At 38.6% G+C, this 18,142-nt stretch overlaps 1 pseudogene; it reads left to right on the forward strand.

Moving 5' to 3' along the window:
• The first annotated feature begins 1,569 nt into the window (after positions 1-1,569).
• LOC129494559 (40S ribosomal protein S2-like) lies at positions 1,570-5,512 on the forward strand (annotated as a pseudogene).
• Positions 5,513-18,142: the final 12,630 nt, after the last annotated feature.

Below are 18,142 nucleotides of genomic sequence, written 5' to 3' on the forward strand. Positions count from 1 at the left end.
TATATAATAAAAAGATGAGAGAATAAAATGTAAAGTATTGAAACTTCATGCATTTAAACAAAAAAAACAATTAATTGTAGTATGAATCACCACAGCATTACATCATTCTTGTATCTTAGTAGACATCATCCACAGGAATGCTCCAGAATTTTTCCATCTCTGAAACGTTCCATCTAAGAATCAATATCTCTGAAAATTCATGAATAACTCTAGAACTAAAGGAAATTAACTAATGAATCTCCTTGAGGAAAGCTCTCAAATGGGCTAAAATATGATATAAATGTTAAAATGATTAAAAAGTTACAAATACACATTTTTCTTCTATACAATTAACGATCCTCTAGCAGGGTTGATGTAAGATGTAGAAAAGGAAAAGACAGCAGAGAGTGTATAAAACACCACAAATTATTAGGTAAGTTTGGGAGTTATTATAAAAAATAGAGATAAAGAAAAGAAAAAGGAAAAAGGAGAGAGGAGAGGAAAATCAGAGGAAGGAGGAGAGAAAGAAGAGATTTTTTAGGCCATATATTTAACAAGGATTTCGACCCTTCATTAAAATAATCCATTCTTATCCACATTATTCCTAAAATTCAGTTACCTGTTATTTCCTATAATTAGCCTGGATTTTTGCCTTTGCTCATCTTAGCTCCATAAGTGAAATCTATTGATTCCATTAACCTGCAACATTGGCTACATTCTGCAAATATGGTGCTTTCAAAAGCCTCCCATCCCGGGAGAACGGGTGACATATCAAAACTGTCCCAAGAGATTTGGATTGCTAGTTTATTTTATAGTGACATTTAGCCATTCTGACAAGTGCTTAATTATTATATGTTCCTCCATAAAGGTTGTCTCTGACAATATGTGTAAATCAAATAAATTAAAGCATTTTAAGCTATTAGTTTTCTATTCTGGTTGACATCTGTGATATTCATTAATAAATAATTTAGTACATTTATAGATGATGATGGAGAGAGCATCATTGCTGCTGGGATTATTTTCTCCCAAAGGATATACTAGACATCTGCTTGCCTCTAATAAAGTTAAATCTAAGGCCATGAATTTACACTTTGTCCTACTATTATAATTGTTTGAATATACCATATTAGTTTATATTATGGACATGCAAATATATTGCTATGCAGTGTTGTACAGAGGAAGGACTATTATTGCCAGAAGGAGTCATATATTTAAGTCCTGAGCTGTCTTAGGTCTTATAAATTCTTTGTCCTATCTGGATCTCAGTTTCCTCATCTATAAAGCCAAAGTTAAATTGAACTAGATAAATTCTAAAGCTCTTTCTAATCCTAAAATTCTGAAATTTTGTGTTCTGTTAAATATTTACTGGGAATCTGATAGGTAGTGAGTTTCTTATCTCATTAGTTCTGAGCCTTGCCTACATCCCCATCTTGTCCTCCATACCTTGAGTATCTGACTCAACTCTATTATTTGTGAAAGCAGATTGTGGCTACTTGAAGTATATGTAATTTTTAGCATAGAAAATAAGGCAAAATCAGGTTGATTCTTACATCAACTAAAAGTGAACTAACATCTTCAAGAAAGCACGAAATGGTGGATACTGCCAGTGCTGCAGAAGGTTGGGAGGGCCTAGAGGGAGAGACCGAGGTGGGAGACCGAGGTGGCTGCCAGGGTGGCTTTGGCACTGGGATCTCAGGTCAGGCTCATGGCCATGGTCAGCAAGGACGTGAAGATCCCTGGAGGAGATCTTTTTTTTTTTTTATAAATTAATTTTTATTGGTGTTCAATTTACCAACATACAGAATAACACCCAGTGCTCATCCCATCAAGTGTCCCCCTCAGTGCCCGTCACCCATTCACCCCCACCCCCCGCCCTCCTCCCCCTCCACCACCCCTAGTTCATTTCCCAGAGTTAGAAGTCTTTATGTTCTGTCTCCCTTTCTGATATTTCTCACACATTTCTTCTCCCTTCCCTTATATTCCCTTTCGCTATTATTCATATTCCCCAAATGAATGAGAACATACACTGTTTGTCCTTCTCCGGTTACTGTGGCCAAGTTCAAAAAGGGTGTTGCCTGAGTTCTTCTCTGGGATTTTGATGGAATCTTGTCTCACATTTAGATCTTTCATCTATTTTGAGTTTATCTTTGTGTATGGTGCAAGAGAGTGGTCCAGTTTCATTCTTCTGCATGTGGATGTCCAATTTTCCCAGCACCATTTATTGAAGAGACTGTCTTTCTTCTAGTGGATCGTCTTTCCTCCTTTATCGTATATTAGTTGAGCATAAAGTTCAGGGTCCACTTCTGGGTTCTCTGTTCTGTTCCATTGATCTATATGTCTGTTTTTGTGCCAGTACCACACTGTCTTGATGAACACAGCTTTGTAGTACAACCTGAAATCTGGCATTGTGATGCCCCCAGATATGGTTTTCTTTTTTTAAAATTCCCCTGGCTGTTTGGGGTCTTTTCTGATTCCACACGAATCTTAAAATAATTTGTTCTAAGTCTCTGAAGAAAGTCCATGGTACTCTGCGCCTTTTGATGGGGTCATTAAGCCCATTCACGTTCAGAGTTACTATTGACAGATATGAGTTTAGTGTCATCATGATATCTATTTAGTCCTTGTTTTTGTGGATTGTTCCACTGACCTTCTTCTTAAAGGGGAGTTTTAAGAGTCCCCCTTAAAATTTCTTGCAGAGCTGGTTTGGAGGTCACATATTCTTTCAGTTCCTGCCTGTCTTGGAAGCTCTTTATCTCTCCTTCCATTTTGAATGAGAGCCTTGCTGGATAAAGTATTCTTGGTTGCATGTTCTTCTCATTTAGGACCCTGAATATATCCTGCCAGCCCTTTCTGGCCTGCCACGTCTCTGTGGAGAGGTCTGCTGTTACCCTAATATTCCTCCCCATGAAAGTCAGGGACTTCTTGTCTCTTGCTGCTTTAAGGATCTTCTCTTTATCTTTGGAATTTGCAAGCTTCACTATTAGATGTCGAGGTGTTGAACGGTTTTTATTGATTTTAGGGGGGGATCTCTCTATTTCCTGGATCTGAATGCCTGTTTCCCTTCCCAGATTGGGAAAGTTTTCAGCTATGATTTGTTCAAATACATATTCTGGCCCTCTGTCCCTTTCGGCGCCCTCGGGAACCCCAATTAAACGTAGGTGTTTCTTCCTTAGAGTGTCATTTATTTGCCTTAATCTGTCTTCGTGGTTCTTTAATTGTTTATCTCTTTTTTCCTCAGTTTCCCTCTTTGCCATTAACTTGTCTTCTATGTCACTCACTCGTTCTTCCACCTCGTTAACCCTCGTCGTTAGGACTTCTAGTTTGGATTGCATCTCATTCAGTTGATTTTTAATTTCTGCCTGATTGGATCTAAATTCTGCAGTCATGAAGTCTCGTGAGGCCTTAATGCTTTTTTCTAGAGCCACCAGTAGCTGTAGAATAGTGCTTCTGAATTGGCTTTCTGACATTGAAGTGTAATCCAGATTTTGTAACTCTGTGGGAGAGAGGGCTGTTTCTGATTCTTTCTTTTGAGGTGAGGTTTTCCTTCCAGTCATTTTGCTCAGTGCAGAGTGGCCAAAAACAAGTTGTATTGGAACACGGGGGAGTATCACTGGTCCGTCCAGCTGGTCTTCTGGGGGAGGGGCCTGCTGTGCTGATTCTCAGGTGTTAGCACTTGGGGGAGCTGCTCTGCCCCTGCCTGCTGCAGGGCTCAGCGGGGGTTGTTTACCCCGCCAGGCCCCAGGAGGAACAGCCGCAGTTGCTATGGCAACTCTGGAAGCCTGGATTCAGCCTCCGCAGGAACTACGGGGCTCGGGGCTCTCGGCTCTCCGTCTGCAGGGCCTGGAGGCTCCGGGGCGGGGCCGCTGATCTGCTCAGCTCGGGGCAGGAGCGTCCTCGCTGTCTCGGGCCCTCCCGGCCTCTGCCTGTCCCGGGGGAGGCCGGATCCTGGGCTGTGTCCCGGCGCCCTGTGCTCCGGGGCCTGCGCTGTGGGATTCGCGCTCCCGCCCCGCAGCCCCCTCCGCGGAGCCGCCGCCCGAGCCCCTCCGAGCTGCTCCGGTCGGTCCCGCCGTGCGCGCTGCAGCCCTTAGGGAGCTCGGCGCACTCTCCCGGGGCGCAGGTGTCTGTTAGTGTCCCCGGGAGCCCGAGGGCATCCCCGCCCTCCTGGGTCCTGCTCCAACTCCCTGCGAGCCCCTTTCCGCCCGCCGGGGAAGGTTGGTGCAGCTCCTGCTCCTCCGGGACGGGGCTCTCCTGTCCTGGGGACACTCGCCCCGGCCTCAGCCCGGCTCCTCGCGGGCCCCTCCCCCTCGGAGGCCTTTTGTTCCTTTATTTCTTTTTCCCCGTCTTCCTACCTTGATGGAAGCGCGGACTCTTCTCACTGTAGCGTTCCAGCTGGTCTCTCTTTACATCTCAGGCCGAATTCGTAGATTTTCAGGATGGTTTGAAGGTTATCTAGGTCATTTGGTGGGGACAGGTGACTTGGGGACCCTGCTCTTCCGCCATCTTGCCCCTCCCCCCCCTGGAGGAGATCTATCTCTTCTTCCTGCACATCAGGGAATCTAAGATCAGTGACTCTTTCTGGGGGACATCCCTCAAGGATGAGGTTTTGAAGATCGTCCCTGTGCAAAAGCAGACCCATGCTGGCCAGCAGAGGCATCTCTGCCATTGGAGATTACAATAGACACCTTGGTCTGGATGTGAAGTACCACCAAGAAGGTAGCCACTGCCATCAGTGGGGCCACCATCCTGGCCAAGCTTTCCCCCACCTCCCTTCCATGATGCTACTGGGGAAATGACATTGGCAAACCCTACACTCTCCCATGTAAGGTGACCAGCTGCTGTGGCACTGTGCCTCATCCCTGATCCCTGTCCCCGAGGCACTGGCATCATCTTATCCCCTGAGCCCAAAAAGTTACTGATGATGGCTGGTATTGGTGACTGCTACACTTTGGCCAGGGGCTGCGCTGACATCCTGGGCAACTTCACCAAGGCCACTTTTTTCTTTCTTTCTTTCTTCTTTCTTTCTTTCTTTCTTTCTTTCTTTCTTTCTTTCTTTCTTTCTTTCTTTCTTTCTTTCTTTTTCTATCGTTTTCTTTCTTTCTTCTTTCTTTCTTTCTTCTTTCTTTCTTTCTTTCTTTTTTCTTTTTTCTTTCTTTCTTTCATTTTTTCATTTTTTTTTTTTTTGTGAGAGGGAGTGTGAGATGAGGAGGGACAGAGAGAGAGTGAAAGAGAGAATCTTAAGCAGGCTCCACAAGGAGCCTGACATGGGCCTGACCCCACTACCCTGAGATCATGAACTAAGCTGAAATCAAGAGTTGGATGCTTAACCCACTGAGCCACCCAAGTACTCCACTGAGGCCACTCATGATGCCATTTCCAAGACCTACAGCTATCTCATCCCGACCTCTGGAAAGAGACTGTCTGTGTTCACCAAGTCTATCAGGAACTCACTCATGATCTTATAAAGAGGCACACCAAAGTCTCTGTGCAGAGGACCCAACTGTGGCTACCATGTAGTTTTATGCAAGAAAAATAAAGTGAATTAAAGACTGAGAAAACAAAACAATAATAAAAATGAACTAAACCTCAGTTTGCTACTTGACTACACTGGTTTTCCTAGGGCCCTCAAATATGATGAGTTAGATAAGTGGGTATGAAGAGAAAAGTGAGGAAGCTGAGTAAAGGCAGAAAAAACTTAATTTTACTCATTTAATGAACATATAGTGAAGACCCCGCAATGTGCTAAGCACTGTGTTTAGGTGCCGTGCCATTAACCGAGGATATAGAGAAGAGTGACAGTCCCTGCTCTGAGAAAGCTCAGAGCCTAGTGGTGGAGACAGAGAGTTAAAACAATTATTTTACTATAATGTGATGTGAGCAGCATTTAACTTTTATGAGCACTTACAATATGCCAGACTCTGCTAAGAGCTTTACAATTATTATCTCATCAATTATCAAAAGAGATCTATAAAGTAGACATATTGTTATCATATCCATTTTTTTTATACAGATGAAGAAATAAATACAAAGAGGTTAGTCCAAACTAGTCTATACTCATGGGCCCTCAGGTCCTCTGCATTGCTTCTGTGCATCTTCCTCAACTTTTCTCCACCTAATAATTCACTAGTTCTATTTCTATTTCATATTCCAGAAAGAGAGAATCTGATTGTACAATTTTAGCAGTATCCTGTATTTTGGAAACAGTCTCGCTCTCGGTCACCTCACCTCACTTATATTTGGATTTTGTCAAACTTTAGATTAGTGACTCTTGATCCAGATGCCTTCTCCCCCGTAGAATCATGTATGACAGGAAGCAGGTATTGTGATATACAGAATGGCTGCTCTCTTGAGCAAGACGAAATTTCCATGGAAGATAGCTGTGTGCAATAGGCTGCATAATTGGCTTACTCAGTTCAAAAGATATGGATGAGTTTTCAAACAATAAAATATATCAATTGTGGAGTAGGCTTTAATATTGATCATAAATAAATGCTATGTAGTACCATTAAAAATGGAAATCTAAAAAAGTAAAGCAATTAACCTGTTTGGGAGATCTAAATGAAAATACTTCCCCAAAGGAATTGTATTTAGTAATGATTTTACCAGAAATATTTCAGGTATAAATTGAATGAATGTTTTGTATTGTGATGTACAGGTTTTTTTTTTATTAGAAATGCTGATACGTTTATTCTTATATTTTTGTTCTATTATATTAGAGCTCTTGCCTTAGAGTTCTGGCTCTAAGGCAAAACTGTGATATGTGAGATACAATCTCATCCTTAATTTGATCATTTGGGGAATAAAGTCCCCAGATACAAGTAAGTACAAATCTTTGGAACTACTGAATATAATTTACATGAAAACCTAGATTTAGCATTTGAGCAACACTTCAGTCCTCTGAGGGTCTGCCTTCAGAGTGGAGATACTCAAGGATAATACGATACCCTCCTCCTTTTCAATTAATTGTTTTTCTACATTACCCTGCATTACCTTCCTTAAGACTCCACAAGAGTATGGCTCTATTTTTCTGGCATATAAGATTTATTTTATTTATTAGTTTGACGTGCAGGTGCTTGAATTTGGGAGACCCGGAGACTTGGAACATTTTATTAATTTTGAGAACTCTGAGAAAATAGAATTGCTGGGAAGATCGAATCATAGAATATCAGAATAGGAAGCATAATGCCATTCCTTAACTCTTTAGGAAATGGAGGTAGGGGAAGCAGATTTGAGAGGAGAGAGTATATATGCTTAATGGCAGAATGGTGTGTTTCAACTTGCTGTGCCACTGTTGGTTGATGCTGAATACAGTTACCAGAAAACTCAATCCACAGGGACGTCCTGGTGGCTCAGCGTTGAGTGTCTACCTTTGTCTCAGGGCGAGATCCCAGAGCATGGGATCGAGTCCCACATCGGGCTTCCCACAGGGAACCTGTTGCTCCCTCTGCCTGTGTCTCTGCTTCTCTCTCTGTGCCTCTCATGAATAAATATAAAACCGTAAAAAAAAGACAACCCTCAATCCACAGTCTCACTTCTGCCCAGTGAATAAACCAAAGTGACAGAGTCTAGGAAAATGACCCTCCTTTAAGTAACGGATATTATGAGGACTAAGAATCAGAACTACTGAGTACATTACATACCTCAGAGTGGGACTATTATAGGAATATATGAACAGAAGAGAAACAGAGTAGAACTGATGATTTGGTATCTCTATTTAGAACATTATAATCGCATCCCCTTCACTATTTCATATCTTTTGCCAATAAATTAAAATATTTCCTAACAAGACACTATGAATTATCCCTCAAACACCTCATATCCCTCCCCATTCCTGCTCCCTTCCCAGAAGAAAATCTGTCCTTGTCCCTCCATATCCATTAGCAGAATAATAGTTTTCTTTGAATGCTTTCACAATCTCTTTAACCAAAATTAGCTTTTAATATGATGGTCTATAGAAAATCTATTATGATTATAAAGAGTGTAAAAGATATTTATTTTCTTTGCTTAGGACATCTATTACAATGAAAGACCACACTACACAAAGTATTTATTATGAGTAATTACTTATGAATTATTGTTTACTATTTTATATTTTCAACAGCCTTAAGTTAGTAGATGGATTAAACTCTAAATTCAGGAGGCCCTGTGTTTGAACACACAATTATGTCAGTTGGCTTTCTCATAAATTATTTACTGGCCCAAAGAAAGATTACTGACCGTGGCTGTCTATTATATTATTATATTAAATAATATACCTGAACTTACGTGGAAATATTATATACCTGAACTTACGTGGAAATATTGCTGGTAATTTACCCTTGTTTATAGGAACCATACAAAAGCCACTAGGATTTCAGATTGGTTCTAAGGCTTTGAAATTAAATAGTTAGCAGCCAAACAGATCATGAAGCTGGCCTTGGGATTGAATGCTGGGTGCTTGCAGACTGGAGGGTACATCCCATCGCAGAGTCAGCCACTCTGCAGATACTCCTAAGAACGGTATCACATCAGGCAGAAATGCTGTTCCAGTGTAGTCAGATCTGATTTTTCAAGAGAAGCCCAAAATTTAGATCTCAGGGGGAAAATTCTATTTTGTAAACATAAGTTCAATTTTTAAAACCAAATGGGTCAAAGACATGTTTTTCAGGTCAAATCGGGCTACTTATAGATGTTCAGTTTAATGACATCAGGCTTGGTATCCAATGCGTCCATCTCATTATTGTAATAGATTTGAATGTTGCTCGAATTATTTGCACAGGAATTTGGGAAAGAATGAAAATGGGAAAGAATGTCAAAGTTTGTCACTATAACTCTTCCTAATTTATGCTTTCAACGAACCATCCAGTCTCCATCACAAACCTTTAAATCTGCTACCAAGTTTAACTGGTTTTTTTTTTTTTTTTTTTTTTTTTGGTGTCATTTCCTTTGAGGTATACTTTGTGTAGTTCTGTTCTGTTTTGATTTTTGTCTTATTCTTATGGGATGACTTTACTTCCATGTTCTTGGAGGATGAAATGGAGAAGATCTTGTCATCAACTACAAGTGCAAGTGCTTTCTGGCAATAAAAGCACTGCAAGAGTCATCCAGTTAATATTAATTGTGTGAAAAACAGAGTTTTCCAATGTATGCACTGTGAGAGTTTCCATCCTCACACTTGAAGGATCATTCCTTCATTGGGCTAATTAGTGAGGATATCATTGCTAATTCGTTCTTCTGAAAAGTATTGGATAAAATTAACACAAGTTTGCAGTCCAGCCACACCACACCTACACATACAACAGACAAGGACTCCATGAGATCTTGAGAGCAAATAGACTTCGATTTTCTGTCTATTTAGAACCACAGAAAAAAGACTAGAACTCTCTCTGCTCCGGATTTGGGATTTTCTCCTAATCACATTATCTCTAATCACCATACTTCATCTTGGGGGCAATAAATTGGATTTTTTTTTAAGGTCCTTATGCTAGGAGGCAATGGGGTTATATTTTCATCCATATGTGTCATAGTGTTTTCCTCCCTTTCCATCTCCTAGCCCCATTCTCCTGGAAAAGTCAGATTTATTCTCTACTCTGCTGAATTATGCCCTCATTGGTTCAAATCTTGGTGATTGATGTATTCACGGGTGTTAGACCCTCTAGCAGTTCTCTATTCTGTGACTCCAAAATTTTCTCCCCTGGGTATTGATTTGCTGATTTCCAATTAAAAGGAAAAAAAAAACCTGCATAGCTCTCAGTCTAAAGCAATTACCTGTGACTTTGTCTCATATGTTTTTGCTCCTCAACGTGTAATGTTTCTGTTATCTTTCCTGGGTTTGATTCATATCTGGTTAGGGAAAACAAGATCCAAAAGCTGACATTTAATATTCTAATTGTGCACTGACTTCTTTACATGTCTCTGAGGGGTCAGTATCCCCTCCCAATTCCATTGTGTACTGAATCCCTTATGTCCATATATGTGCATATGTTAGGATGCTAAGAAAAATAAACTCTACATATCATTCTATTTCCCCCCATAGGGACTTGTAAAATACTGCATATTTCTTATTAAGCTGGTTTTCTATTCATTCAAAAATATTTATTTCATGTGCTTACTGTATGTGGTAGAAAAAGAAAAATAAGATTCATTCTTACCTGTAAGTAGTTTATACTCTAATGGGTGAGGTATTCATATTTATGAGAAACTATAATAAAATTAGACCAAAAAGTGCCCTGAGAGAAGTATGACAAAATGCTACTGGACGCACAGGGATTAATTCTGATTTGGGGGACTGGGAGAAATCTAACAGTTTATTGTGGAAGGAAGTTTTAACATTAACCTTCAAAACTATTTCTGAAGGGAGTTTTCTTCTTGTATAAACCCTAGAAGTCAAGCTTTCCAAAGGTAAACAGGCTGATATTAGAAACAGACAATACCCTCCCTCAATGTTACCATTAACGGTAATGGACAATTCAAAATCCAATTCTTTTACATTGACTCATTACTATTAATGAGACAAAATGAAATGAAATGCCAAATATTCCTCATGGAAATACAGAAAAGGTGAAAATGAGAAATATGATCTGGGATTTTAATTTGTAAGTCTGAACATAATAAAACAGAGTACGTTCTCTATAATTCATGAGAAAACTTAGGTTAGATTTTCTATTGTCTCTTTTTCTTGTGAAATTTAGGCTTCATTCCCCCCCACCCCCCACCCCCACTTACCCTTAAATTCTTCCTCTCAAGGGATTCTGATTAGGTAGCTTTAAGGCTACAGGGCACAATGAGATAAAGACATGATTTTATCTTACTCTATCTTACATTTATTAATTGTGCTGTCAAGTGGCAATATTTTAAAATCAATATAGTCAGAACAATTCTAGAAGACAGTTACATTTTTAGCATATTTATGGTAGAAAACAGTGTATTTGTAATCCATTTGAACTCTACTGAAATTATTTTCCTCCCATTTTCAGGTCTAGATAGTCTTTTTTTTTCCCCTCCATTATTGCTTTCACCTTTTAATTACTAACCTGAATATAATCTAGGGTTTGTTGCTACCAAAATGAGCAAGAGGAAGAATATAACCACCTTGAGCCACATCCTACTGGGGCCATCAAATGTTTTTAGTTTGAAGCCTATGTTCTTTCAATCATTTACATGGGAGGACATTCCTGTATTATCTAAGGTAAGGATACCAGATCATTTACAAGTACCCCCTTCCTACCCAACACAACTGGAAAAATACATACAGGTCAGCTGATGTTCTCTTTAAATCTTTGCAAACATTCTTTTTTTTTAATGATTTTTTTAAAGATTTTATTTATTTATTCACGAGAATACACAGAGAGAAGAGAGAGAAGCAGAGACACAGGCAGAGGGAGAAGTAGGCTCCATGCAGGGAGCCTGATGTGGGACTGAAGGCAGGCGCTAAACCTCTGAGCCACCCAGGCATCCCTGTTTAACCATAAATTTAACTACATCCCACATAATTTACATAATGAGAATACTGCATTATCATGTCTTTACAAATATATTTCAATTGTGATCTCTTCTTTGATATGTGGGATAAGTATATTTCTTAATTTAATGTCAATCTTTGCCCTGTCTTAGCTTCACAGTTTATACACTTAAAAAAAAAAATTATTTGAGAGAGGGATCCCTGGGTGGCGCAGCGGTTTGGCGCCTGCCTTTGGCCCAGGGCGCGATCCTGGAGACCCGGGATCGAATCCCACGTCAGGCTCCAGGTGCATGGAGCCTGCTTCTCCCTCTGCCTATGTCTCTGCCTCTCTCTCTCTCTCTCTCTCTCTCTCTCTCTCTATATATATATATATATATATATATATATATATATATATCATAAATAAATAAAAAAAATTATTTGAGAGAGAGAGAGAACAAGAGGGGGACGGGTCAGAGGGAGAAGCAAACTCTCCGCTGAGCAGGGACCTGGGATCATGACCTGAATGGAAGGAAGACACTTAACCAAGTGAGCCACCCAGGTGCCCCTGATTATATATAAGGTCAGTCTATAGATTACAACATACATCTTCGATTTATCAGTTTTATATTAACTTCTTTTCCTGAACAAGGCCCTCAGACCATTTTAATACTATTTGTCTCTCTTCTGACTTCATGTTATTGTTATATTTTGCCATATATTGTCATACATTTTAGGTATAAACATATATAAACACAAAATTTGTATGACTTTTAAATAATAAATATTTATGTATACTTACCCACATATTTACATTTATTGTTGTTTTGTGTTCTTTCTTGCATTTTCAAACTTGCATCTGAGGATCAGTGTTCTTCTGGCTTTAGAATATCTGTTATCTTCTTTTTAGCTCAAGGCTGGTTGTGACAAATCATTTCTTTTTCTTTGTCTGAAAAGGTCTTATTTTGGTTTTGGTTTTAAAAGGACATGCTACTAAGTTTTTCCCCAAAGTCTGAGAGTGTTGTTCCAAAGAGTTCTAGATTCCACTGGCACTCTGGCTGCTTTCAAGATTTTCTCTTTTACCGTCATAGTTCTCCCGGGAATTGTGGCTTTATGTAGCTAATCAGTTTTAAAAAGTGGTAATTATATCTTTAAATCTTGATTCTCTTACTTTCTCTGTTTTTGGGCTTCCAATTCCACAGTACCATGAGAGCAGTCCACTTCTAAGTCAAAGCCCTTTGATACCTACGTATATTCCTACATATATACATACATACTGAACTCCAATTTTTGTCAACTGAAACTGTCAAACTCTATGTGGTGTCTCCATAGGAATTTATGCAGCAGAATTAGCCTATATATGAACTGGTAGATACAGCTGGGAAAAACCAGTCCCAATTTCTGAGCTCACATCTCTTAGTTTCCTTTTTCTCTTGGATCTTGGCCCCTGAATTCTTCACAGGCTTGTTAGCTCTCTCATACTTCCAAATATGTGTTCTTTTCATATTTTTTCCAGTTTTTCCAGTTATTATCAAAGGGAGGGTTGGAATGAGTTATCTATTTGCCATGAAAGGAAACAGAACTCTCTTTTCAATTGATATATGACATATACTAATCTTGAACGTTAATAACCGTGATTTTTTAACATATATTTATATCTGTCTAGCCACTATCCAGAGAATATACAGAATATTTCTAGCATTCCATTAGATGCCTGTGTCTATACCTCAGACTATATCTCCCATCAGATGACTATAATTCTGACTTTTATAATCGTTGATCTGTTTTATCTGTTTTGAAGTTAGTATAAATGGAATGTCACTGATGATACAATTATGTATCTTGCTTTTTTCACCGAACATAGTATCTATGATATTTACCTATGTTTTTGTATGTAGTTGCCTGATTTCTGTATCTGTGTAGTATTTCATTGTATTAATATACCACAATAAGTCTACTCTCTTGATGGGCATCTAATTTTTAGCTACTTGGAATAAAGCTGCTACGAACATTTTGTATGTTATTGTTTTGGGGTTTTTTGGTATGTTTTTTGATGGCCAGATGTACTCTTTTCTCTTGTGAATATACTAACAGTGGAACTGCTCAGTTGCATGGAAGGCAAATATTCAGCTTTAGCAGACACTAACAGTTTTTTAAATGATTTTATCGTTTTACATTCCCATGAGCAATGCATGAGATTTCTTTCTCATATAGGCTACAAGCTGTTGTTTTTTAAAATAATTCTTCATTTTCTACTCTTCTTCCTTTCCTTTGGTTATGTAGCTTGTTCATTGTCAAACAAAACTGAGAATGTGGAACTTAAACAATGTTTTTGCTGCTCTGTTCAATTTTCCTCCCCTAACAGTAACTTCTGGTCTTTTAGTTCACATTTCCTAAGGCAAGGATCTTTTGGTTCAGTCTAACTCTTCTCCCACTTCACCACTGGGGTTTTCTTTTCTTTTCTCAGGTTTCAACTCTGGCAAATGAGCTCAAGCTAGGGGAGGAAGTTTTGTTCACATGTGTGATTGCTACTTCAAGGAGTTGGGGAGATACTTGATGCCATGTTTATTTTGCCTTTACCCACAACTCATGTTCATTCTTCAAGAAAGGAGAGAACCCAAAATCTCAGGGTAATCTTTTTTAGTCAGTTTACCTCCATTTTCTCTTCCCAATTCCATATTATCTCTAATTATTACTGATGCCAATCTGACTATAATTGTTATGAATAACAATAATAGAGAACATTGTGGATATTCTCGGTGAATTTTAAATTTTGTAATGATACAGAATGAAAGTATTTGTGTGTACTTCAGGTGTTTGTATCAGGTATTTGATGAAGCTGTTTCTCTGTTTGGATACTCCTGCGACTCGTTTTCTAACATTTTCTACAAATCCCCAACAAATGTTGATTGATAACTTTTTGGTGAAGATACATTTCCGGGATTTACAAGAGGGAAGAAAAATCCCACCTCCATGAATCATTGATTTTTACTTTGGCCCATTCATTCCAAATATGTCTACCAAGTACAATGTCAGTTTATGTATTTCAATATTTAATAGTCTTCTGAAGTCTCTGGTGTGTACACACATTCTATTAAAACCCTGTCGACTATTTACTTTCTCCAATCATTCATATGGGCTTTTTCTTGCCAAATGTTAATGTGACATCTGCTGTACCTAATTCCAGTAAATATCAGGAATTTTTATGCATACAAACGGTTTATCATACATACACCATCAATTTGTTCTGAGACATGTCACTGGTGCAAATAGCCTAGAGGTTTTATTTATTAAGATTTATATTAAGTAAAAACTAAACACTTTAATTCAAAGGTCTTGGATTTTCCATCCAGATGTTTATAATCTCTCATGCTATTTACTGACCTTGCCAAATTAAGGTTGTGAATTAATTAGCTGTGTTCATAAATTCACAGTAAAGAGATAGAATTACTATAAAAGGCTGATAATATATGATATTAGATTTTCATAAAATAAGAAGGCAATATAAATTCAATCTGGAAGGAGCAAAACATAATAAAAAAGCAAGATCCTTTTTAAAAATGGTAATGGATATATAGAGTCAACACACTTTCATGCATAGTTTAATGAATTTATGTACTTCGATCACATAAACAAAAAATATCCTGTTACATAAATTTTGGAATTTGATGACAGATTTTTTTAAATTTTTAAATTTGTTTTCTACTTCAAGGGAAAGTGATTTTTTCTTATTTTCATTCAACTATCTATTCAACTGCTTGTCCATCAAGCAAATATTTTTTGATCACTTCCCTAAACCTCTAACCTCCTCAAGTCAACCTCTCCCTCATAGTATTATGTGCCTTTTACTCATAGAAAGTATAACAGTTATAACATTGACATTTATTCGTGTGATGATTTGGTAATTTTGTGATTTCTCATGAGATTTTGAGCTCTAGGTGGGTAGGGTCTTTGTTCCATTTTGCTCACCACTGTTTCTCCAGAGCCTAAAAGAGTGTTTCACAGAGTAAATGATCAATAAATAAATGTAAGAGGTGGTGTATATGAGTTAAAGTTTCAAGGAATTCAAGAGATTATATTTGCCTCAACAAACAATGGGAATCGGGAATACAGAAGGAAGAATTATGCATGGTACAGATTAGGAGAAAACTCTGTTTTTTTCTTTTCTTCTCTTCCTTTCTTTCTTTCTTTCTTTCTTTTTTTTTTTTTTTGAAAACTCTGTTTTATGAGAAATAGGAGAAAGCCACTCAGGAAGGGGGTAGAAGCAGATGGTATTATAAAGCAGATATTAATATTAGCCAAAGTAAAGATTTTTACTTTGTAGGATAAATAAAGCCCAGGAAAATAAAATGTATTGCAGGATGAGGTTAATACCACGGTGAACCTCACAGCTGAGATTAGACACAAACATGTATCTTATGTTCCCTCTATTAATTTTTGCCTAGGTCCAAGGAGCTTATTCTGGTGGTATTCAGTAACTGCCTGTTGCCTAAAATAAAATAGCTTCTTCACATTTTCAATTTGTTAACTGAAAGTCTTGAATTGTTATAGAAGGAGACCACAGGAGCACGAGTTTCGGTTAGCTCTTCTCAACCCTCTCTGTACCTGGTTTCCATAAAATAACTCTTACAGACACCACTTTCCTATTTTTTTTTCTTTTTTTTTAATTTTATAAATTAATTTTATTGGTGTTCAATTTACCAACATACAGAATAACACCCAGTGCTCATCCCGTCAAGTGTACCCCTCAGTGCCCGTCACCCATTCACCCCCACCCCCCGCCCTCCTCCCCCTCCACCACCCCTAGTTCATTTCCCAGAGTTAGAAGTCTTTATGTTCTGTCTCCCTTTCTGATATTTATCACACATTTCTTCTCCCTTCCCTTATATTCCCTTTCACTATTATTCATATTCCCCAAATGAATGAGAACATACACTGTTTGTCCTTCTCCGGTTACTGTGGCCAAGTTCAAAAAGGGTGTTGCCTGAGTTCTCCTCTGGGATTTTGATGGAATCTTGTCTCACATTTAGATCTTTCATCTATTTTGAGTTTATCTTTGTGTATGGTGCAAGAGAGTGGTCCAGTTTCATTCTTCTGCATGTGGATGTCCAATTTTCCCAGCACCATTTATTGAAGAGACTGTCTTTCTTCCAGTGGATCGTCTTTCCTCCTTTATCGTATATTAGTTGACCATAAAGTTCAGGGTCCACTTCTGGGTTCTCTGTTCTGTTCCATTGATCTATATGTCTGTTTTTGTGCCAGTACCACACTGTCTTGATGAACACAGCTTTGTAGTACAACCTGAAATCTGGCATTGTGATGCCCCCAGATATGGTTTTCTTTTTTAAAATTCCCCTGGCTGTGTGGGGTCTTTTCTGATTCCACACAAATCTTAAAATAATTTGTTCTAAGTCTCTGAAGAAAGTCCATGGTATTTTGATAGGGATTGCATTATACGTGTAAATTGCCCTGGGTAACATTGACATTTTCACAATATTAATTCTGCCAATCCATGAGCATGGAATATTTTTCCATCTCTTTGTGTCTTCCTCAATTTCTTTCAGAAGTGTTCTATAGTTTTTAGGGTATATTTTGAGAACCATTTGAATGGTAAATGGTTCTCCAACCTTTTATTTTCAGGTTGTAGGTGTCCTTCTGTCTAAAATGAGTCTCTTGTAGACAGCAAATAGATGGGTCCTGTTTTTTTATCCAGTCTGAAACCCTGCGCCTTTTGATGGGGTCATTAAGCCCGTTCACGTTCAGAGTTACTATTGACAGATATGAGTTTAGTGTCATCATGATATCTATTTAGTCCTTGTTTTGTGGATTGTTCCACTGAACTTCTTCTTAAAGGGGAGTTTTAAGAGTCCCCCTTAAAATTTCTTGCAGAGCTGGTTTGGAGGTCACATATTCTTTCAGTTCCTGCCTGTCTTGGAAGCTCTTTATCTCTCCTTCCATTTTGAATGAGAGCCTTGCTGGATAAAGTATTCTTGGTTGCATGTTCTTCTCATTTAGGACCCTGAATATATCCTGCCAGCCCTTTCTGGCCTGCCACGTCTCTGTGGAGAGGTCTGCTGTTACCCTAATATTCCTCCCCATGAAAGTCAGGGACTTCTTGTCTCTTGCTGCTTTAAGGATCTTCTCTTTATCTTTGGAATTTGCAAGCTTCACTATTAGATGTTGAGGTGTTGAACGGTTTTTATTGATTTTAGGGGGGGATCTCTCTATTTCCTGGATCTGAATGCCTGTTTCCCTTCCCAGATTGGGAAAGTTTTCAGCTAGGATTTGTTCAAATACATATTCTGGCCCTCTGGCCCTTTCGGCGCCCTCGGGAACCCCAATTAAACGTAGGTTTTTCTTCCTTAGAGTGTCATTTATTTGCCTTAATCTGTCTTCATGGTCCCTTAATTGATTGTCTCTTTTTTCCTCAGTTTCCCTCTTTGCCATTAACTTGTCTTCTATGTCACTCACTCGTTCTTCCACCTCGTTAACCCTCGTCGTTAGGACTTCTAGTTTGGATTGCATCTCATTCAATTGATTTTTAATTTCTGCCTGATTGGATCTAAATTCTGCAGTCATGAAGTCTCGTGAGGCCTTAATGCTTTTTTCTAGAGCCACCAGTAGCTGTAGAATAGTGCTTCTGAATTGGCTTTCTGACATTGAAGTGTAATCCAGATTTTGTAACTCTGTGGGAAAGAGGGCTGTTTCTGATTCTTTCTTTTGAGGTGAGGTTTTCCTTCTAGTCAT

This window comes from Nyctereutes procyonoides, unplaced genomic scaffold (genome assembly GCF_905146905.1).
Source record: "Nyctereutes procyonoides isolate TBG_1078 unplaced genomic scaffold, NYPRO_anot_genome, whole genome shotgun sequence".
NCBI classification, from domain to species: Eukaryota; Metazoa; Chordata; class Mammalia; order Carnivora; family Canidae; genus Nyctereutes; species Nyctereutes procyonoides.